This window comes from Polypterus senegalus, chromosome 1 (genome assembly GCF_016835505.1).
Source record: "Polypterus senegalus isolate Bchr_013 chromosome 1, ASM1683550v1, whole genome shotgun sequence".
Lineage (NCBI taxonomy): Eukaryota > Metazoa > Chordata > Cladistia > Polypteriformes > Polypteridae > Polypterus > Polypterus senegalus.
In genome coordinates, this window is record NC_053154.1 from 16,854,199 (window position 1) to 16,878,013 (window position 23,815).

The 23,815-nt window shown below is 38.1% G+C and overlaps 1 protein-coding gene across 1 annotated transcript in view; it reads left to right on the forward strand.

Annotated features, from left to right (window-relative positions):
* Positions 1–23,815, forward strand: part of traf6 (TNF receptor-associated factor 6) — a 71,340-nt gene that overhangs the window by 9,402 nt on the left and 38,123 nt on the right. The gene's annotated exons all lie outside the window — the stretch shown is intronic.

The following is a 23,815-nucleotide window of genomic DNA, read 5'->3' on the forward strand; positions in this document are numbered from 1 at the left end:
TTTCTAAAAACATTATCAAAACGTTTTTTTTTTTTTTTTTTTCTTGAGAGATAAACGTTACTGAGACCTTCACCTTCCTTTATTTTCAGATATTGTGAGATGAGATAGGCACAGCTTGTTTTGTGTCTCGTTGTTTGGTTACTACTTAAGGAAAAAGAAAGAACTAAGTGGCATAAGTCAAGGTAATAAAAACTAATGCGAAAGAAGTTAATTAGCCGCACAAACAGGTCACTAATTAAGAAGATGGTTAAGAATGAAAACCTACAGCCACCATGGTCCTCCAGGACCGGAGTTCCACACCCCAGACCTATTGCGTTCACTGTGACTGGTCGTCTGTCTGCCTTGGCTCTTAGTGCATCAGCTTTTGTGAAACAACTTGGCACACTTTAAGGAAATTTGTCAAGAAAGTATAATTTTTGTTGAGAGATCTCAAATTTCAAAATCTCCCATAGACAAGTTTATACATTTACCAGTGCTTTTCAATCTTTACCAGTTAATGAATGGACAGATATTGCTGGTTTCCATTTATGTTTAATTGTTTTCTTCTTTGTGTGTGTTTAACTATTCTGTGTTTAAATGTGGAGCAGCAATTAGTATAATCTATGCTACTATTATTCACAACACTCTGCGTCGGCAGCCCGTGAAGAGAGCTATACAAAAATTAAGTTGTTGTTTTGAATCATAAAATAGAAAGAAAATTCTGTGAGGCTTGAGTCGCTTACGAGTTAGTTTACTGTTTCAAATGTAATCTATCCCAGCAAAATGGAGCTGTGACGCTAATGTTCTAACCACTGTGTTGTCCTGCTTTATTTATGTGCAGTTACATACTTGCAGCATTTGTCAGTGTGTCTAATTCTCCTTATTCTAGTTCTGTTTTTTTTTTGTCCTAGGTTTTCGATTAAGATTTTACTTGGTTGCTTGTTTGTTCAGTTGCACAATTCAGTAGGTAAAGTAATGTGCAAGTGTTGGATTCTAGAAACTAGCAAGGCATTTGAGGAGGAGCGCAATCTGTGATTTCCTTTTATTTATTTTTTTTTACGATATTAATAGTGTTTTGTTTAATAAAAAAAAAAAAAAAGTACAAAATGAAACGAAATATATACTTCTATGTTAGTATACTGGTATTCACCTTCGACAAAGTTTAAATAAGTAAATAAACACACATCATTTGCTAAGCTTAAAAAAAAATCCGCTTACTTCTAGGAATTTGAATAACCTTTTTTTTTTTTTCTTCCCTTTTTCCTCATGGGAATTTTGCATGTGTTTTCATGAATGACAAAAGTCCCCACGCCCTTTCGAACGGGAATTTTGCATGACCTTTTGTGCAGTCTCTGGTGGAAGGAAAGAGACAGTGGCGATTGTGTGATTTTTAGGAACAACAGAAACCTGACAATGTAAGATCCACCTACCCTTTTAATATTTTTTTTGTACTCAAAAGCGAAAGGACAAGATGTCAAGAATCACAGTTAATTCAAACTTCCTTTTATTTAAAGTCATGGTTCTACAACATGCTTTTACAAATCAAATAAGAACAAAGCTCAGAGACAGTAAAAACAAGTTTATCTATCTATCTATCTATCTATCTATCTATCTATCTATCTATCTATCTATCTATCTATCTATCTATCTATCTATCTATCTATCTATCTATCTATCTATCTATCTATCTATCTATCAAGCACTCTTTAATGAAATGTGATAAAGCCTCAGAACTTTGAATCAGGGGAGAGAATGTGCAAACTCCGGATTTTCTTGCACATTCCAAAGACGGTATGGGTTAGTTTGATTGCCATTTGGGTGACTTTACAGGCAGTCAATTCTCAGTTGGTCCCAGTAGGTGACTTTTCCCATCTGTGAACCGTAAAACCCTCTTAATCTAGTTGGGGAAAACTGCTGGATGTTAAAAAGCACACAGACGTAATGATTTGGAGAAGCCTCTACATGTAATGTAAAAATGAACAGTATGCAATATACAGTGGCATGAATAAGTATGTGAACCCTTAGGAAATAATTGTAAGGGAATGTTCAATTAACGTTCTATGCACGAATAAACACATTACAAAATCCATTTAATGACGGTGTATTATATAGATATGCAGTTGATTATGGTAATCAATATTCATTTTATGTTTTGAAGAAAACCTCATGAAGGTGTTGTTCAATTCTTCGTATACATTCTTACAGCTTGTTGTGGAAATTCTGCATTGCTTGATGTGACATGATATTTCCCGAGTTCTGTGTTTAAGGAACAATATAGAAATTAGAAAACTAAGTTTGCTAAAAAAAATATATTAAAATGTACCAAGCAGTTATATAGGAATAATGTATTTTTTTCTTTTTAACAATATTTTCATCTTGATTTTCATTCTACTTTTCTAGGTGTTCTAATTGTTTAATTAATCCATTATTTACTAATTAGAGGGTCTGACTCTAAAGTAGCTGCAGCCTTTGATTATTCTGTGTTGCTTGCCAACGTGTCTGCTCTGCTCGTTTTAAGTTGTCATTATTAAGATACAAGGAAAGGGGAAAAACTGCACAGAGAAAGGGCAAAGTATAATGAAATCAACAAAAGAGAGTTAAGCATTTAAATCTAGAGCAAAAGCAGAAATATTTATAAATGTCTTATAAATGTAAAATATCATGCTGCTATGCTTTTCTGAATGTCGAATAAAAAAAAAAAAAAAAAAAACAGCTAATTAAATGAGATCAGCGCTCTCAGTTGTTGTCACTGATTAGGAATCTGGTGGGAACAAAAACCTGCAGCCACAGGGGGTCCCCAGGACCGACGTTGAGAACCCCTGCCCTAGAGTAATATCTGAAGTAGGAACAGGTTAACATCACTGTTCATGAGCCTACCATACACCTACTGTAACATTCAACAGGCATGGTGTCCGTGACAGGACATTGAGGAGGAAGCCATTGCTTTCCAAAAAAAAAAAAAAATTGCAGCATGCCTGAAGTTTGACCAAGACCATCTTGGTACTCCACAATACCACTGGGAAAAAGTTGTGTGGACTGATGAAACTAAGGTTGAATTGTTTAGCATTGTTGAAACATTTGTTAAAAGGCATCACATACCATCATGAAATCATCATCCCATTGTTGAAGCATGTTGGAGGGAGCATCATGATTTGGGGCTGCTTTGCTTGCCATCATCCAGGGAAAAGAATAACTCCCAAATTTATCAAGGCATCTTGGAGTATAATGTCAGGGTGGCTGTCCACCACCTGATACTCTGTAGAAGATGGGTGATGCAGCAGGACAGTAATCCTAAACATCAAGGTAAATCTGCTACTTCAGAAAAAGAAAATGCACCTTGTGGAGTGACTTAGTCAGTGGCCAGACTTTCACCCAGTAGGGATGCTGTGGAATGATTTCAAGAGGGCCGTTCATTTTCAGACATTCTAAGAATATGGCTGACCCGAAATAGTTCTGTAACAAAAAAATGGTCCAGAATTCACCCTGAACTTTATGTAGGTCTGATCCACAGCTGCCAGAAGTGCTTGTTAGAGGCTGTTGCTACTAAAGGAAGTTCAACTAGTTATTACATCCAACGGTTCATTTTTTTCACATGAAAAAGACTTGAAAAATTTATAATTGTGTGTTATTAGCGTAAGTGCATTGTGTTTATCTGGCCTTGTGACTTAGGTTAAGATGGGGTCATAATTAATGAAAAATGTGTGCAAATAAACAGGTAATTACAAAGGGTTCATATGGCGTGCTTGCCACTGTTAGATTCTCACGTAGCAGCCAGCACCAGTTAAAAGTGAATTAAGCAGAATTCCACATGTATCTGACAGTCATTTCTATTGTGGCTGCTCTTGTTAATCTGTTTCTCAGGGTTGTGTTTGTCACATTTAATGTGGACGATGTGAATTTACAATTATTCTCTTGATGACCTCTTCATTAGCTAGCTAGATAGATAGGCGATACTTTATTTGTCCCCAAGGGAAGTTTTAAAATTTAAAAAATTAAAATTATTAGGCCCACCTACATCCTAGTACAAATAGCCAGGACCTCCAGAGAGCCAGTCATGTGGTTACAGCTCGCTATGTAAAACATTAAGATATTCTCTAGAGGTTTAATTATGGTTTTGATCCAGCATTAAGACAGGTAAGCGGTGATGTTAATTTGTCATTACTTACCCTAACATCTTGGAAACTGTCGTTCTGGAATTTTCATAGATTAGTCTTATCAGTTTAGAGAATCATTTAATGAACAAAACCACGCAGTAAGTGGCAGGTCTATGAGCAACTACACCTTGGTAATGGGGGAGTTCAGAGGAGAATGGCCAGACTTTTTCAAACTAACAACTAACACAGATAAATAATTTTTCTGAAGTGTGTAATGAGTTAAATGCATTTATAGTCAGTTTTCAGGCACAGTTTAAATGTTAACATTAACCCAATCTGACGAGCAATTTCAAGGAGAGAAGCTGAAAGAATGTCCTCTAGCAGTTAAATAACAATGAACTGAGATAGTTAGAAATGCAGCGTATGAAGATTACTGGTAATTTGCAGGTTAATATGGGGCAAATCATGATAGGCATTAGAGTGTTGGAATTTATAGCTTTGTACAGGTAAGTCAGTAACAGAGGTTTTGAGAGTTATTTAATACTAGCAAAATACCCGCGCTTCGCAGCGGGGAAGTAGTGTGTTAAAGAAGTAATGAAAAGGAAACATTTTGAAAATAACGTAACATGATTGTCAATGTAATTGTTTTGTCACTGTTATGAGTGTTTCTGTCATATATATATATATATATATATATATATATATATATATATATATATATATATATATATATATATATACATACACACACAAACACACATAAACATATATATACATACATATCTACATACACAGATTATATATATATATATATATATATATATATATATATATATATATATATATATATATATATATATATATATATATATATTTGGAGTGCGAGCAACTGTTGCTGGGGGTGCCAGAATCCATGAAGGAAGAAAAATGAAAAACATTATTTGTACAAAATCTTAATTTATTTATCCATTCCTAAATAATTAAATGGGCAGGCTATTTTGTATCAGTGCAATACACTGTTTGTTAAAACGGATGACTCCCGCTCTTACGTGCAAGTCTGCGTGGATATTATGAACTATCGTATCTGTTCAAGTTCTATTTAAATTTTAAATAGAAGGAATTTTTATTTAGTCGACAGAATATTATTTCGGAATAAATCAACTCAAACCTTAAATAACTTATAATATTTTGCTCTCCATAAAAATATATCCTGTCTAAATTATACAAGTTAGAAATAAAGTAAACGTTAAAAGAACAAACATTCAAATTTCTTTACTCTTATGTAATTTTATATAAAAAATAAACTTAAATTTGAAATATCCCAAAAGTCAAAATATCCTGTCAAAAGTATACAAATTCAAATATGAACATGCTGCATAACATAACCTGGAAATATAAATAAAATGTGTTCCTTTCAGCAATAACAAATCAAATCATTCAGTTGTCTTTGCTCATATGTCATTTTAGAGCTGGACGCCTGGCATCTTTTTTTGCCAACAAGTTCGTTTCTGTTTGCTGTGAGGTTCTGTGTTGTGGAGATTCTCAGGATGGACTGCAGGTGCTCATCAGTGAGGCGACTCCTGTGTGCTGTTTTGTTAGTCTTCATGACTAAGAAGAGCTTCTCACACAGATATGTGGTACCAAACATGCACAAGGTTCGAGCTGCATGTAGACGGAGCTGGAGCATTTGTGTGGGAATGGAGTGAATAAACTGTGCGGATCGTGCAGTATCGTACTTTGCCTTCAGTGTGCCATTACACTGCAGCTCAATCACCTCCATCTGAATCTGCACAGGTGCAGTTTCCACATCGACGGCAAATGGGTTGCGAAACAACTCAAAATTCTTTTTTTGTTCTTCAAAGCCACCAAAGCGCCATTCGAACTCAGTGCGCAGTGCGCTCAGTTTATCAGCAAAGTGCGTATTTGGGAACACCTTTGTGTCGACTTGGTTCAACATTACTTGGAAACAGGGAAAGTGGGGCAAGTTGCACTGGTGCATTTGTGTCTCCCATAAAAGCAGCTTCACTTGAAATCACTTTGTGATTTTGCACGGGAAAAAATGTCTGCTGAAGTGTCAGATTCTTCCTTAACTCTTCTGCTTTCTGTATCTTGTGCATTGCATTCACTTTTTTACCGTTCATGTAATGAATACACTGAGTATGGCTTTACCAAATCATTGATCCCGAATAAAGTATCCATTATTCATAAAGCTTCAATTGGTGATCTGTCTTTCTGCGTTAACCGCATATTTTTTCATACGTCTCCAACCAAGTGGATGCGAGGATAAAATGAATCGAGAAGCGCGCATACATACTTAGTACATCCCCTCTCAGGAATCGAGCCTCGGACGTCGGCGCTAGAGGCGAAGGCTCTACTATTGCGCCACGGTGTGTGGTTTGTCTATTTGAGCGTAGCAGTGTAATTCGTTTTTTGTTCAGCACTCTTTGGAACTGTTGCTTTTTGTCTGCGCACTGCGTCAGTTCATGTGAGCCACTGAATATGGTTTTATATGTCTCTCGCTCACTTCTAATTGTTTCGCTGCCTTCTTAATTATATAATGCATGCTTTTTGTAGCTCTTCCTGGTTTTCTACGTAATGCGTGATTACGTGAGAGGCATGATGATGTCACACGAAACTCCGCCCCACGGCTTTTCGCTCAACTCCATTACAGTAAATGGAGAAAAATAGCTTCTAGTTATGACCATTACGCGTAGAATTTCGAAATGAAACCTGCCCAACTTTTGTAAGGAAGCTGTAAGGAATGAGCCTGACAAATTTCAGCCTTCTACCTACACGGGAACTTGGAGAATTAGTGATGAGTCAGTCAGTCAGTCAGTGAGGGCTTTGCCTTTTATTAGTATAGATCTAAGCTGAAGGCAGTGGTATCAAGTCAGTTGAGGGGTGGTGTGTGTCAGGACTCTAGCGGTAGCATGATGAATCTGTTGTAATCATATGCTGTGGGAGTTTTTTGGAGGTCCCATTTTATCAAACAACCCGTTGTTGATTTCAAAGGAATTTCCATTCAGATTTTTGTGGGAAATGTGTGTTTGCTAATGATTTACTACACTTTGTTGATTGATTGATTATTGGGAAGCTTTGCTATTTTGTTGTGGAAGCAGAGCAAACTGCATACCTTAAAAATGCATTGTCACTCCAAATACAAAATGACCACTTCTGGCTGACCAGTGTACATTTCTTTGTTTGTTTTTCATGATATTGACTAAGGTGGAAGTTCAGTGTTGAGTCATATCTTGAATCATTCAGAGAGTTTCTCTTTAATTGTTTGACTGGGTGCTCCCACTTTGAAAGGTGTTTGTGTAGTTTCCAACTGGAAAACATGTTTACTCCAGAAGCATGAAAAGCTCAACCATTGAGGAGCGACTTCAATTAATTATCCCACCCATGATCTGAATCAGTTATTATTTAGTATATTAATAAAAGATAAGGACATGTTGGCAAGACTTGTATCCCAGTGTCTGTATGGGGATACAGAGATATAGTGAACCAGATAGTGATGGAATTTTTATATAAAAATTCTGCTTCCACTTAGGGTTTAGATGCATGCTTTAAAGTGTCAATCAAGTACTGCATACGTTCTATAAAAATTACCAGTTATCATATGGCACAATATCCTCACAAATCCACTTTTTAGTTGTTTGAATTTTTTTCATATCAGTTGTTTCTTCTATATTTTCAGTGAATTTCAGGTTAGCTTGCCCTTAAACAGTGGTATGCAATTTACTCCTTCGACCACGGTGAGCAATGCCGGTCCAGATGAACCACAGTGGCTGCAGGTTTTTGTTAAAACACAGTTTCTTAATTAGAAACCAGTCCTTTCCAATAAGAGGTCCTGTTTAATTTCATGGCTTGTTACCAACATTAACATAACCCTGTGGTCTATGTGTGGATCTGAATCCTCTAGCATCCCCAGTGAAGTGACAAGGACCCTGTGCTGTAAACATTATGACATTCTTCAGATGAGACATGTATAAAAGGAAGGTTCTGGCTCTGTGTGGTCATAATAGATCCCTGGGAATCTTTCAAAGAGAGGGGTATCCTGATATCCTGGCTAAATTACCCATTACTGCCACTGACCCCCTAATCGTCCTCTGTCTTTAGTTGACTATTTCTCTCACCCCTTTACCACCTAACAGCTACAGTGTGGTGAATGTACTTGAGCAAAATTGTTGCTGTCACATCATTAAGGTGGATGCTGCACATTGGTGGTGGTGGTTGAAGTGGCTCCCTACTGTGTATTTTCTCAAGATTATCACTATTTAAATGTAATTAATTAAACTACAGTCTGCAATGAAATAAGTTCACTGTACTGATTTGTGACCCCTCCTTTCACAGAAGAATACTGAAGATCCCATTTCTCTCTCGTATCCAAAAGTAGAGGCTAATGTTCAGAACCATATTAAATTTAGTAAACTTTATTTCTATAGCACCTTTCTTAGACGCAAAGTGCTTCACATATACAGGTGCATCTCAATAATTTAGAATATCATCAAAAAGTTTATTTCAATAATTAAATTCAAAAAGTGAAACAGATATAGATTCATTACACACAGAGTGGTATATTTCAAATGTTTATTTCTTTTCATTTTGCTGATTACAACTTATAGCTAATGAAAAACCAAAATTTAGTATCTCGGAAAATTAGAATATTGTGAAAAAGTTCAATATTGTAGACTCATGGAGTCCCTCTCCACTCAGCTAATTAACCCAAAACACCTGCAAAAGTGTCCTGAGCCTTTAAATGGCCTCTCTGTCAGGTCCAGTAGGCTACACAATCATGGGGAAGACTGCTGACTTGACAGTGGTCCAGAAGACAGTCATTGACGCCCTCCACAAGGAAGGTAAGCCACAAAAGGTCATTTCCAAAGAAGCTGGCTGTTCACAGAGTGCTGTGTCCAATCATCTTAATGGAAAGTTGAGTGGAAGGGGAAAATGCGACAGCAGAAAAAGGTGCACAAGCACATTCCCAAGGAGTGGACTGCGGCTGGAGTCAGTGCTTCAAGAGCCACCACACACAGACGTATCTGAGATATGGGCTACAACTGTCGCAGCATTCCTTGTATCAAGCTGCTCCAGAACCAGGGACAACATCAGAAGCGTCTTTCCTGGGCTAAGGAGAAAACGGACTGGACTGATGCTCAGTGGTCCAAAGTCCTCTTTTCAGATGAAAGTAAATTTTGCATTTCATTTGGAATTAAATGTTTTGGAGTCTGGAGGAAGAGTGGAGAGGCACAGAATCCAACTTGCTTGAGGTCCAGTGTGAAGTTTCCAGAGTCAATGATGATTTGGGATGCCATATCACCTTCTGGTGTTGGTCCACTGTGTTTTATCAAGTCCAAAGTCATTGCAGCTGTCTACCAGGAAATTTTAAAGCACTTAATGCTTCTCTTTGCTGACAAGCTGTATGGAGATGCCAATTTCATTTTCCAGCAGACTTGGCACCTGCACACACTGCCAAAAGTACCAATACCTTGTTTAATGACCATGGTGTGTATCACTGTGCTTGATTGGCCAACAAATTTGCCTGACCTAAACCCCATAGAGAATCTGTCAAGAGGAAGATGAGACACCAGACCCAAAAATACAGACGAGCTGAAGGCTGCTATCAAAGCATCCTGGGCTTCCATAACACCTCAGCAGTGCCAGAGGCTGATCACCTCCATGCCACGCTGCATTGATGCAATAATTCATGCAAATGGAGGTCCGACCTAGTATTGAGTGCCTACATGGACGTACTTTTCATTATTAAAAATCATTTTGAATTGGTCTTATGTATTATTCAAATTTTTTGATATACACTGAATTTTAAGTTTTCATTACCTGTAGGCCATAATCAGCAAAATGAAAAGAAATAAACGCTCGAAATATATCACTCTCTGTGTAATGAATCTACATAATATGAGTTTAACTTTTTGAATTGAATTTCTGGAATTTGTACAATCGTTACATATTGACATATTAGTGTTGGATCTGTGCAGGAATTTTGACTTCAGTATCAATACCAGTTTTTCCACCTTAACACTGTTATACCAAAACATTTCCAAAGTAAATAATGGATAACTCCAAAACCTTCCTGTCTTATTCTAACCTCCGTGGTGTGCTGCACTATGCACTGCTCCCCTGTTGGTCATGCCAGAGCAGTAAGGTGATGTTGGGTTTCCCCTGTGAAGTGATGATTGCGTTGAAGCAAGAGGTTTGGGGGGAGGAAGCACTTGGTCTCTTCCGTGAAGCCCTGATCATGTCGAAGCAGTACGGTATTCCCCTTTGAAGTTCCTATTGCATTGAGGTGTGTGGTTTTGTTTTGTGAAGTCTATGAAATGGACATTTTTTCCACAACTGCAGTAGCAAGTGATTTTGGGGGGGGGGATTGAGAGGAATCCTGGCGTTTATTTTCAGTACTGAAAATCTTGAAATGCTAGTACCGTTCCATATTAAATTCTAGGTTTTTTGGTGCTTTTCCAGTACTGGTATACAACATAAGCATAATTAAAACTTAGATGCATATATAAAACCAGTTATTAAAAAGACTCATAAAAATGACAAACATCAATTATCTAGCTAGAGCATCTTAAGTAAGACCTAAAATTAACCAAATCCATGTTTAAAAAAAAAAATGTCTTTAACTTTTTTTTAAAATTATTTGCAATCCTGTTGGAGTGTAGGGCCAGAAGAAGTGAATTCAAGAGTCTTTAAGCTACCACTCCAAAGCCTGATCTTTGAGTCCTGGAGGACCAGAGGGCCTACAGGTTTTGTTTTCCAAAAAAAAAGGATTTTTTTTTTCCCTCCCCTGTCCACCCTGGCCCACTGACCGTCATTTAGAGACTTAAAAAATTGTGTTTAAGGACTCTGTTTCACTTGGTTATATATCTGTCTTATGTAAGAATGCATTATTTATATTTTGTGTACTATTTATGCATTATTATTCTTAATTTGTTTTTCCTTGCATGTAACTACACTGCTCACAAAAATTAAAGGAACACTTTAAAGAAACACATTAGATACATCAGATCTCAATATGAAGTTGGATATCTATACAAATAACGACAGGGCAATGTCTTAGGAACAAAAGGATGCCAAGTCTTTTAATGGAAATAAAAGTTTTCTGCCTACAGAGGGCTCAATTGACCCTAAAATCGGAGTGAAATGAAGATGTGGCAGGCTAGTCAATTTTTCAAAAACTTAATTTCTGCTACTTAAAATGCTTTTCAGTATCTTGTGTGGCCCCCACGAGCTTGTATGCATGCTTGACAACGTCGGGGCATGTGCTCTTAATGAGACGACGGATGGTGTCTTGTGGCATTTCCTCCCAGATCTGTATGAGGGCATCCCTGAGCTGTTGTACAGTCTGAGGAGCAACCTGGCGGCGCCTAATGGACCAAAACATAATGTCCCACAGATGTTCTATTGGGTTTAAGTCAGGGGATCGTGAAGGCCATTCAATTGTTTCAATTCCTTCATCCTCCAGGTACTGCCTGCATACTCTTGCCACATGAGGCCGGGCATTGTCATGCATTAGGAGGAAACCAGGACCTACTGCACCAGCGTAGGGTCTGACAATGGGTTCAAGGATTTCATCTCGATACCTTATGGCAGTCAGAGCACCATTTCCTACGCAGTAGATGTCTGTGCGTCCCTCCATGGATATGCCTCCCCAGACCATCACTGACCCACCACCAAACTGGTCATGCCGAATGATGTTACAGACAGCATAACATTCTCCATGGCTTCTGCAGACCCTTCAACGTCTGTCACATGTGCTCAGGGTGAACCTGCTCTCATCTGTAAAAAACACAGGGTGCCATTGGTGGACCTGACAATTCTGGTATTCTATGGTAAATGCCGATCGAGCTCCACTGCGCTGGGTTGTGAGCCTCATGCTACCAGTAGTTACACTGACCATAGCGAAATGCAAAACTAGTGAAAAAACCAGTCAGAAAAGATGAGGAGGAAAAAATGTCAGTGGCCTCCACCTGTTAAACCATTCCTGTTTTGGGGGTCATCTCATTGTTGCCCCTCTAGTGCACCTGTTGTTAATTTCATTAACACCACAGCAGCTGAAACTGATTAACAACCCCCTGTGCTACTTAACTGACCAGATTAATATCCCATAAGTTTCATTGACTTTATGCTATACTCTGATTAAAAAGTGTTCCTTTAATTTTTGTGAGCAGTATAGTTCTTTGACATCTTGTAAAGAACTTTGAGCTATATCCTTTGTATGAAAATGTGCTATAGCCATAAATGATATTGTTGGCTAAGAGATTGACTCAGAAAGTGAGGATGGAGAAGTTCCACCACATATTTGGGCGCTTGGCCATGCCTGGCATGATATTTAAGGGCAGGAATTTGAAAATGAATGAAGCCAAAGTAATGCCATTAACAACAGGAGTAATATGGGACCTTCTGTTTTTTTCCTGTTAAAAGCTTTACAGCAGCATTTCAGACTGATTGAAGATGGTCCAGCAATGAATTGCAATTGTTTAGAAAATTAAAAAGTCTATTTCAAAAGTCAAAGCGACAGGAAAGAAAAACATGAATGAGAATCTCCAGTTCAGCCTTAGACCCAACACCCTTCAGTTTGGCAATATTTCTTAAAGGGAAAAACATGAGTTAGTCAACGATTTAACATGTGGATTAAAACTCCGGGAACTGGTCAAAAATAACACTTACATTATGACATTTAGGGAAAAGGTTCCAAGCCTCTGTTTAATCTTAAATAAGGAATTTTTCTGATCCAGCATCCTTGAATATCCTCTTTAATAGTTTCTAAATTAGGTAGTGGAAGAATGGAGAAGTTTATTACATGGGGAAATCAAGCTTTTGATGGTATGTAGGTTTTTTAGAAGTGTTTTAGTGATATTTAAGGAAATTGGTTGAGGATTTTGTGATGCACTGGGAATACAATATTTTTTCCCATTTAAATAATGGTGATTAGTTTACAGATATCTGCTTTTGGTTTTCTGACAAGTTTCCAAGAACAGGTTACAATTTAAGAACAGGGGGTGACAGTATAAAGATATATTGGTTTCTCTCACCCTTGGTTCTACCTAACTCCTCTTGACCTCCTATTTCCTACTGGTTGTGGCGATTATGCATATATCTTTTTGTTTTCTGCTAGTTTATTTTCTATTACCACAGTAGAAAGTGTCTCATTTGATTCATTAGGATTATATAACAATTGCTGAGCGCTTTGAGTAACTGATAAAAAAGCGCTATATAAATGTAATGAATTATTATTATTATTATTATTACTACAAGTGTTGGCTATCAAGTTCAGATTGGTACTAGAATAGTATACTGGGTCTGTCATAATGCATGCTATGCATAATAAACATATGAATATTTCTCTCCATAAATAGCTAAATTATGAAGGCATTAAACCAAACTGCAATTTATACCAAATACTCTTTATGTACCAATTTTTCCCCTCCTAGATGAGGAGAGAGATGCTCTTTGTTCCTTTGGGCAATTAGTTTAGAATTTTGCTTTGCATAAGTGATTGAGCAGTCCTAAAATGGTGTCATCTTACTAAATCAAAAAAATCTTGGAAAATATGAGTTATCCGTCAGTATTGTGGTGGCAGTTGAAAGAAACTGACTGTCCTTTAATTTAAATAGTGTGGTTTAATTCAAACATCAGAAGACACAAACTGCAATTGCCTCTTTAGTGTCTGCTCTTTAGGATTGCTAAGCACATAAAAGCCTAACTTTTTATATTGAAGCCTGTAAACTTTCTTCTTTGTGGCACCCTTTTGTGTACTGTAGGCCACAATTCCATACTCTTCTCCTCCTTTGTTCCCCCAGATATGCATCTCCCAAGTAGTATGCACCATTAACTGTAAATGCCAAAAAAGAGCCCAGTTTGGAGATGATGATTAAGTACTGAGCACTAAAACTTTATTTAAAAAAATAACCCCATAGTTTGCAGTAGAGTTGTCCAATCAGCCATAAAAAATCTGGTTTGCATATTCAAAATTAAAGTGAAATATCAGAATATTTTTGAACTTAGGATATCGATTCTGGGCATAATATGCATGTTTATATGTGCATTTTTATGCTTTGTTGTTATGGTAATGGCTGCACTGGATGCCACAGCAAGATCAAATGGCAACAGCAAAAATAAAAATAAAAAATCCTAGTGGTACTTGGATACTGTTTTAAATGTAAGAGACTAGGGGGCTTTGCCCCCTGCATGCTTTGCTCGCCAATCCCCCTGGCCTGCGCAACGCGCCAGCCACTTGGCGTCTCTGCCGCTCGCATATATAGATTTCACTTTCATCAAACAACAAATCTTTTAATTCTCGCGGATAAGCCTCTTCATTGGGAAGGAGCGCAACTTTTCCCCGATGGCAACACAAATTAGACAATCTACAAGTCTTCAATTTTAAAGTTTAAATCCGAGCAATACATTCAATCTCTTTTCGCGGTTCTGCTACTTCACAGAGTAATAGTTTCTGTTTGTTTGCGCTAATGCAGTCTTTACTATTACTATTTTTTTGAGACTTACGAATTTTAGTACTTTCATTATCTCTGACCTGCTCTGCATGTGTACCATTCTAACATTTTTGAATTCTTTATGACATTCTACTTGGTCATCTATTCTAGCCTTTTATTTCCGGTGTGGTTAAATCTCTTGGCACAAAGTCTTGTCTCGCTGGACTTGAAAGTATTTCTCTGAAAAAGTCATGTCTAATCCCAGGCTAAAAAGTTTTGTCTCATCCCAGGATTTTTTATTATAATAGAGAAACATCAAAATTTCAAATAGCTGCACTCTATAAAAGGGAAGCTTCTACAGTGATGCCTTGTTTTCAGTCTAGTACTCATAGCTAGGAGTGTAAGCGCTAAACTGCTTAGCCTTTTGGGTCCGAAAACATTGTCCCTCACCCCTGATGTTCAACTGTCCTGTACTCTCACAAAACATGCTTTCTCCTGGTCTCCACTGCAGCCCTGCTTCCCATTCATCACAGCTGTCCTTGCACTAGCAAGATGCTTCACAATGTGTTTGTAGCTTGAGACTCCGGCTGAGTGTTACAAATGAGACACATGCAGTAACATTGTCAAAAATGCTTCATGCTGTGTAAAAAAAAAAAAAAAAAAGGGTGAGGGGTGATCATACGGTCTTGTTATCCATTTGACAATTTGAATGACCCCCAGAGGGCGAACTGGAGGTGACTGCCAGCATTGTTTATATTTGAGTGCCACCGTGCCCCTGTTGCTTTTGAAATTTACATAGAGTTGGCCAGTTCCAAGCATCAGCTGGATGATAACATACATATAAGCAAGACAAGCACATTAGTAAATCTTCATTGTTTGTTAATTTATTTTTAAAGTTTTTTTATTATATTTTTCTCAAACAATTAAAAAAAAAAAACACCGATAATAATGTATTGAAGAGTGGTGCCAGCGCATGTGGCTTGTGGCTGCATTCATGGCTAGCTGTCCAGACAACAACAACATTTATTTCTATAGCACATTTTCATACAAATAATGTAGCTCAAAGTGCTTTACATAATGAAGAAAAGAGAAATAAAAGACAAAGTAAGAATTACAATAAGACAACACTAATTATCATAGAATAAGAGTAAGGTCCGATGGCCAGGAAGGACAGAAGAAACAAAAAAAAAAAAAAAACTCCACACGGCTGGAGAGAAAAAATAAAATCTGCAGGGGGTCCAGACCACAAGACCACCTAGCCCCCTCTGGGCATTCTACCTAACATAAATGAAGCAGTCCTCTTTGTATTTAGGGTTCTCATGGGAGGACTTGATGATGATGGTCATGTAGACTTCTGGCTTTTAAATTCATCAATGTAGGAACATCACGGTGCTTTGATTAGATGGTGATGGCACAGATCGCCACCACAGAAAACCGGGAAAAGAAACAGAAGAGAGAGTAGGGGTTAGTACAGATTTTGGAGCCTCCATGAATAGTAATGATAATTAATTGAATGTACAGAGTATCAGGATTAAATGATGGTGAAGTTATCAGAAAGCCATGTTATAGTAATGTGTTTTCAGCAGCTTTTTAAAGTGCTCCACTGTATCAGCCCGGCGAATTCCTTTTGGCAGGCAATTCAGATTTTAGATGCATAACAACAGAAGGCCGCCCGCCTCACCACTTCTTTTAAGTTTTGCTCTTAGAATTCTAAGCAGACACTCATTTGAGGATCTAAGGTTACGATTTGGAGTGTAAGGTGTCAGACATTCTGATATATAAGATGGAGCAAGATTATTTAAGGCTTTGTAAACCATAAGCAGGATTCAAAAGTGAATTCTGAATGACACAGGTATTCAGTGTAGTGTGTGCTCGGATTTTCTTTTCCTAGTTAGGATTCTTGCAGCTGCATTCTGCACTCATTGCAAACGATTGATGTCTTTTTTTTGGGTAGTCCTGAGAGGAATGCATTACAGTAATCTAGACAACTGAAAACAAAAGCGTGCACTCATTTCCCAGCATCTTTCAATGATATAAGAGGTTTAACTTTTGCTATGTTTCTTAAGTGAAAAAATGCTGTCCTAGTGGTCTGATTAATATGCAATTTAAAATTCAGGTTACAGTCAACACTTACCCAAGTTCTTTACCTCTGTCTTGACTTTTAGTGCTAATGCATGAAGTTTATTTCTAATAATCTCATTGTTTCCATTATTGCCAATCACTAAAATTTCCGTTTTCTCTTTACTTAGCTTGGGAAAATTACTATTCATCCAAATAGAAATACAAGTAAGACATTGTGTTAGTGAAATAACAGTGTCTGGGTCATCGGGTGCAATTGATAAATACAGCTGCGTGTCGTCAGCATAGCTGTGGTAGCTCACGTTGTGCCCTGAGATAATCTGACCTAACGGAAGCATGTAGATTGAGAAGAGCAGCGGGCCCAGGATAGAGCCTTGTGGAACACCATATCGGATATCATGTGTCTTTGAGTTGTGATTACCACAACTAACAAAGAATTTTCTACCTGCCAGGTAGGATTCAAACCAATTTAAGACACTGGCAGAGAGGCCCACCCATTGACTAAGGCGATTTCTAAGAATATTATGATCAATGGTGTCAAATGCAGCACTCAGATCTAAAAGGATGAGAACAGATAAATGGCCTCTGTCTGCATTTACCCACAAGTCATTTACTACTTTAACGAGTGCAGTTTCTGTGCTGTGATTTGTTCTAAAGCCAGACTGAAATTTATCAAGAATAGCAGGTTTATTGAGGTGGTTATTTAACTGCATAATCACTGCCTTCTCTAAAATTTTACTTAAGAAAGGCAAGTTAGAAATGGGTCTAAAATTTTCAAAAGCAGAGGGGTCAAGATTATTTTTCTTGAGTAGGGGTTTAACTACAGCAGTCTTAAGACAGTCTGGGAAGACCCCTGTATCTAATGACAAGTTTACTATGTCAAGAATATTATCAATTAGCACGCCTGATACTTCTTTGAAAAAACTTGTTGGTATTGGGTCAAGGACGCAGATGGAGGGTCTCAGTTGAGAAATTATTTTATGTAAATCAGGTAAATCTATCCTGGTGAAAGAATTTAATTTGTTTATAACGGAGTACTGGGGCTCAGGAGGATCTGCAGTGTTGGGGAGATGTACTATATTATTTCTAATATCATTAATTTTTTAATTGAAAAATACAGAAATACCCTCAAGTTTCACTGGAAGTATTTTGGAGGCATTCCTTTGTGTTACCCGGGTTTAGCAGACGATCAATTGTAGAGAATAAGACTCTGGGATTACTAGCATTGTTGTTTGTAATCTTTGAGAAATAGCAGCGCCTTTTAAGACAGACTGTATTATTGTTTTCTGTTATTTTAACCTTCAATATTTCATAGTGGATAGTTTAGTTTTCCTCCATTTATGCTCAGCTCTCCAGCATGTTCTGTTTAAATCAGACACTCTTTGTGTCTTCCATGGTATAACAACAAGGATCAAGATGAATACTGGAAAGTTAGTAAGACTGTGCTGCAGGGTGAGAATAGTGAAAGTAAAAGAGCAGTCAAGAGGCAGACCGGTCAATGTTGGACTTGTCTTCTTATTTTGGAGGCTGTTCATATTGCACCATTTGTAATAAAAAGACACCTGTGGGCTCACCAGGAAAGTGGCTGCCATGTCACTTATGGGGATATCATAACCTCAAGTTAGGGTTTGCACAGTCTGCCAACTTTTTTTCTTCTTTAGAATTTCAGCAACATTTTAATAAACATGGTCTGAATATTTTTAATTTCACTTCATTGTTTTAGGCATTATGTATCAAACTGGTAGTTACAGTATGCAAGAAGAAAACTTATTGTGGATGTTGGCTGACACTAATGAGAGTGTGAGAGTAGTGGGATAAGGGGGGAAAAAACTACAATGTGAAAGAGCCTGGTGGTAAGTTTTACTAATGAAGTTAACAAGCTAGCCATTCAAAATGACCAAAAGGCTCTTTGTGGAAGTGACATACAAAAACTGAGCAGTAAACTACTGCAGCTTTGCATTGTGTGTCTGGAGTTAACTCAGTGTTGAAATTAGTGAAGACAAAACAACCTTTTTTTTTTTTTACATTCAAATGTCAGCTTTTGCCTTCGAATAACACCATTTTAAAATAATCTTGAATTATATTTCAGTAGTGACATTTAATCTTATAGCCCTAGCATGCAGCCTTGTACCTTAGTACATAGTGCATGTGGCTTGCCAAACTCTGAGTGGTGGCTGTACGCTTACTAGCAAACTAGCCCAATAAATAGTTTAGGGGGGAAAAGTCAATGTTTGATTATGCCTGTCAGTGACTACTTAACCAATAAATGAAATTCCAGTATGCAAGCTAAAATCTTTCCCTTTACACTTAGGTGGTTTGTGGTCTGTGCAATTTAAAGTGTGGTGTTTGTCTTGTGGCACAGTACCTGAACACTTTCAGAGCCTCCTTCCAGAAATACAGATAGAGATAAGTGGACATGGAATGTATTGCTGAAGTAAAAGTAAGAAACTTTAATTACACAATTAATGTGAATTGAATATGGAAAGAATGAATAAAAAATGATGGCAATATTTCTCACAAATATCTCCTAGAGTGAAAGAAAAAGTAATTTCCTAAAGCTAGACTTTAGACTGACTCAGTAGGGTGAGTTCAGTTTAAATTGAGATTTCTAATGACTACAAACCAGTGTCATTTATGTCTCACATCATGAAGACCTTTGAGAGACCTGGACCCACTGCAGTTTGCTTATGGGACAAAGATTAGATTGGAGGGTACAATTATCTGTCTGCTCCACAAGGCTTACTGTTACCTGGACAAAGATGGCAGCACTGTGAGAATTATGTTTTTTGATTGCTACAACACCTTCAATACCATCCCACCATCCCTCTTAAGGGGTGAACTCTGAGATATGCATGTAGATGAGCCTATGGTGTCCTGGATAATGAAATATCTGTCAGTCGGACCACGGTTTGTGAGACTCAAGGACTGTGTGAGCAACACTGGAGCACCACAAGGAACAGACCTGTCTGCTTTACTCTTCATTCTGTAAACCTCCGACTATAAATAATTGCAGGAATTCTCTGATGATTCTGCAGTTATGGGGTTGTATTGATAAAGGGGATGACAGGAGAGGAGTCAAGTGGAAAAGTTTGTTTCTTGGAGCAAAGAGAATTGTCTGAATCTTAACATCAACAAATTGAGCAGCTGGTTATTGACTTTTGCTACACCAGAGAACCTCAACATCTGGTGACTGTTCAGGGAGTGGATATAGATGTGGTCCACATTAATGACAGGTTGGACTGATCTTTGAACACAGAGGAACTACAGTACAGTGGAACCTCGGTTCACGACTATAATTCGTTCCAAAGCTCTGGTCGAAACCTGATTTGGTCGTGAACCGAAGCAATTTCCACCATAGGATTTTATGTAAATACAATTAATCCGTTCCAGACCCTATGAACTGTATGTAAATATATATTTTTTTTGTTTTTAAGCACAAATATAGTTAATTATACCATAGAATGCACAGTGTAATAGTAAACTAAATGTAAAAACATTGAATAACAATGAGAAAACCTTGAACAACAGAGAAAACTAACACTGCAATAGTTCGTGCTATAGTGTTAGGAACTGCTCGCTAAAAACACTTTTTTTTAATGAGTTTTAAGCACAGGGAAAAAAATGAACATTTGAAAAATCCGTAATTTAATAAACCACCAAGAAAAGTAACATTGCAACAATGCACGCTATGAACCGATCGCTGTAAACAGAACTGAAAACAAAAACAAGCCTTTTCTACCTTATGCGTCCAGCCCTCCCTTTCTCGCTCACTCTCTCTTTCGTGTGTGCGTGTCTATCTCTTTTCGTGAGCCTGGAGCGCCTGTGTGCGTCTCTCTCTCTAGAGTGCGCGCCTTTGTGTGTTTGTGTGTGCCTCTCTTGCGCGCCTGTGTGTGTGTGTGTGTGTGTCGCACACTCTCTCTCTCTCTCGCTCACTACACAGGATATGCACAGGGAGAGACTGAACATGTACAAACCGAAAGGGAAACTGGCTTGTTCGTATACCGAGTGAGTGGTCGTGAACAAAGGCAAAAGTTTGGCGAACCTTTTGGTCGTAAACTGATTTGTATGTGAACCGAGACGTTCGTGAACCGAGGTTCCACTGTATATAAGAAAGGGCAGAGCAGGCTATTTTTCATTAGGAGGCTAAGCTCATTTAATGTGGGAAGTGACATCCTTCACATCTTCTATAACTCTGTGATGGTCATTGTGATTTTCTACACTTTGGTGTCCTGGGCTGGTAACATCACTTCAAGAGAGGCCCACCGAATCAACAGGCTAATTAAAAGGGCAAGCTCAGTTATTAGTTGCACTCTGGATCACCCTGAAGGTCGTACAGATGGAGAGAACTAAAACATTATGGGGGTTCCTTTATACCAACGGCAATACGTCTGCATAATGCCTCGCTGTGACTCTGCCAGCCAAGTCAGAAGTTTCCTTTCTTTTTAATATTTGTACTTTATATATTCTGGTGTGTGTTCCGACCAAAGTGTTTGAGTATATTTATTTCATTACTTACTTTATATGCTTTGTGAGAGATGGCCAGCAGCTTATTCCGGTCAATACATCCAGGCCGCTGGATTGAGTCCTCCCTGCAGCATGGAGGTGCCCCCGATTCCAGCAGGGAATCATGGGAGATGGAGTGCGACTTCACAGCCTTGCTGGGTGCTGAGGGTGCCATCGGAGGACTCTGCACGGAGACGCAGGTATTTTAATTTTCCCTATAGCCCGGAAGTACTCCCAAGTCACGGGGACGGAAGAACAGAAGTACTTCCAGGCTGAAGAAAAATATGAATCTTCAATGGACCCGGAAGTGCTAGTGAATCACGTGGACTGAAGGAAAGGCACACTTCCGGGTCAAGGACTATATACAGGATTGTGAAAAACCCAACAAGCTGAGCCGGAGTTGGGAGGAAGTATAACGGAGCTGCTGGGTGGAGAGGAGGATTTATTGTTGATTATTATTGATTATTATTGTGTATTGTGGAGGTGGAGGTGTTTTGTGCACATTATAGAAGACATTAAAATAATTTCTGATACTTTTACCTGGTGTCTGGACGAGTTGACTGTGGGTTTAGAGGAGCGACAGCGCCCTCTACTGTCACAGCTTTTATTTATTTAAACCGCTTCTCTAAAAAATCCAATTTTTCCTCTGGGGACAAATAAAGTTCTCTCATATCATGTGATGGAGTTCAAGGATAGATGGATATATAGTACAACAGTGACTGCACTTTCTGAGAGTGCTTGGGGGGGAAAAACAAGCATATACATAACAATATGGTATATTGGTTAACCATTGATACCATCCTGACATGCTGCATCACAGTATGGTACGCCGGATACGCGGAAACACACAAGAAGGCTGTCTAGATCGTCATAAACACAGCACAAAAAAAATCACAGGCTGTTGCAGCCCTCCCTGAAAGATATTGCCTGCTCTTGCTCTCTCACCAGAGCCACAAACATCATTATGGATCCTTCATATCCTGGTCACTGCCTGTTTGAACTGTTGACCTCTGGTCGGTGTTATAGATCTTTGCTAGATTCAGAAACAGTTTCTATCCATTGGCCATAAATGCATTAAACAATAATAAGCAAATTAAGGCAGTTTAAATAATACTCGTACATACTGCTGCTGCTCTCATAGAGCTATTCCCCAGTGAAATGGTATTATATACTGTATTACTATTGTTTTAATTCTTATTTTATCATTTCATTTTAAGTATATAGCACTTTTTATTCTTGTTTGTATTATGTGTTGTAGCATTGGTCTGTTTTTCACAAAAGCTGGAACAGTGCTTGTAATTTCATAGTAAATTATTTTACAATGACAATAAAGGCTTTCTATTCTATTCTATTGTTCTGTCTGCTGCAATATATTCATTTTGACTACTGCATCGCTACATGGCATAACTGCAGGAAATTGATCACACAATGCCTATCTAAAAAATCTGGGTTGGGACAGGTCCCAACATTTTCTGTAATCAGTCAACTACATGGGATTAGGGTGTAGTTAGCAACTAGGCCAGTAAGTATTGTATGACTATAGTCTTGTTAATCAGTATGTGGTGGTGTTGCTTTGATCCCCTTGAATTTGCCAGATTTACTCCCTGTGACTTTTTTTTTCTCCTTAAAATTAAATTAAAACAAAAGATGTGTCTGTAAAATGTTTGCAGAAATTGAAGAAGTACAGGGACAAGTGGGTTGCATCTCAAGTGGTGTGTTTTTTCAGTGACTAAATTGGAATTGCTGTAAGTTGTATGATTTTTTTTTTAAACAATTCTGAGAAGTTTTGATTCCTTTGTAGTTTATACTAGGTGTTAAAACACTGAGGCTATTCCTGTATTCTGACATGATGTTTATATTTCCAATTAGACAGTAATGTTAACCTTCTTTAGTTTTTCTTTTTAGATGTGCAGTGAGACTTTTTGTGAAACAGCAGCCTCACAAAAAGAGTATATCAGCCATAGAACTTGCAAGGGTTTACTGTAAACTTACATTTTGCATTTATAGCTTTACTAGGGGCTGTTCCTCACCCAACTCACTTCGCTTGCCAGCCAGTTCGCGTCTCTGTTGCTCATGTTGTGAAGAGGGGGGCTGAATGCACCCCAAGGAGACACGGTCGCTCCTCTGAAACCCCCTCTTAAACGGTGATACAATGGTATATAAATATATATTTTTTTTTTATATAAACCTTCTCTTTGCTCGATCAGCTGCTGGTTTTCTGCTGCTGCCGTGCCGTTTGATCTCTTGCGACGCTTCGAACATTTAAAAGCCTGTATAGCAGCTGTCCTATTTTTTATTTCCGGCCCCAGGCGTGGTTAAATCTTTTGACACAAAGTCTCGTCTTGCGGGACGTGAGTTCTTGATATTCTTTACTTTATTATTTAAAAACTGAATAAGAATCTGAAAATCTAACAACATCACATTAAATTCTGAAAAGAATGATACCAAGCATACATACATCTCAGAGTCCTTCAGGTGTCTTTTAGCAAACTCCAAGATAGCACACAGCTAAAATAACGAAGGAGTGGCTTCACAACAACTCTGACTGTTCTTGAATGGCCCAGCCAGAGCCCTGACTTAAACCCAATTGAGCATCTCTGGAGAGACCTAAAAATGGCTGTCCACCAACGTTTACCATCCAACCTGACAGAACTGGAGAGGATCTGCAAGGAGGAATGGCAGAGGATCCCCAAATCCAGGTGTGAAAAA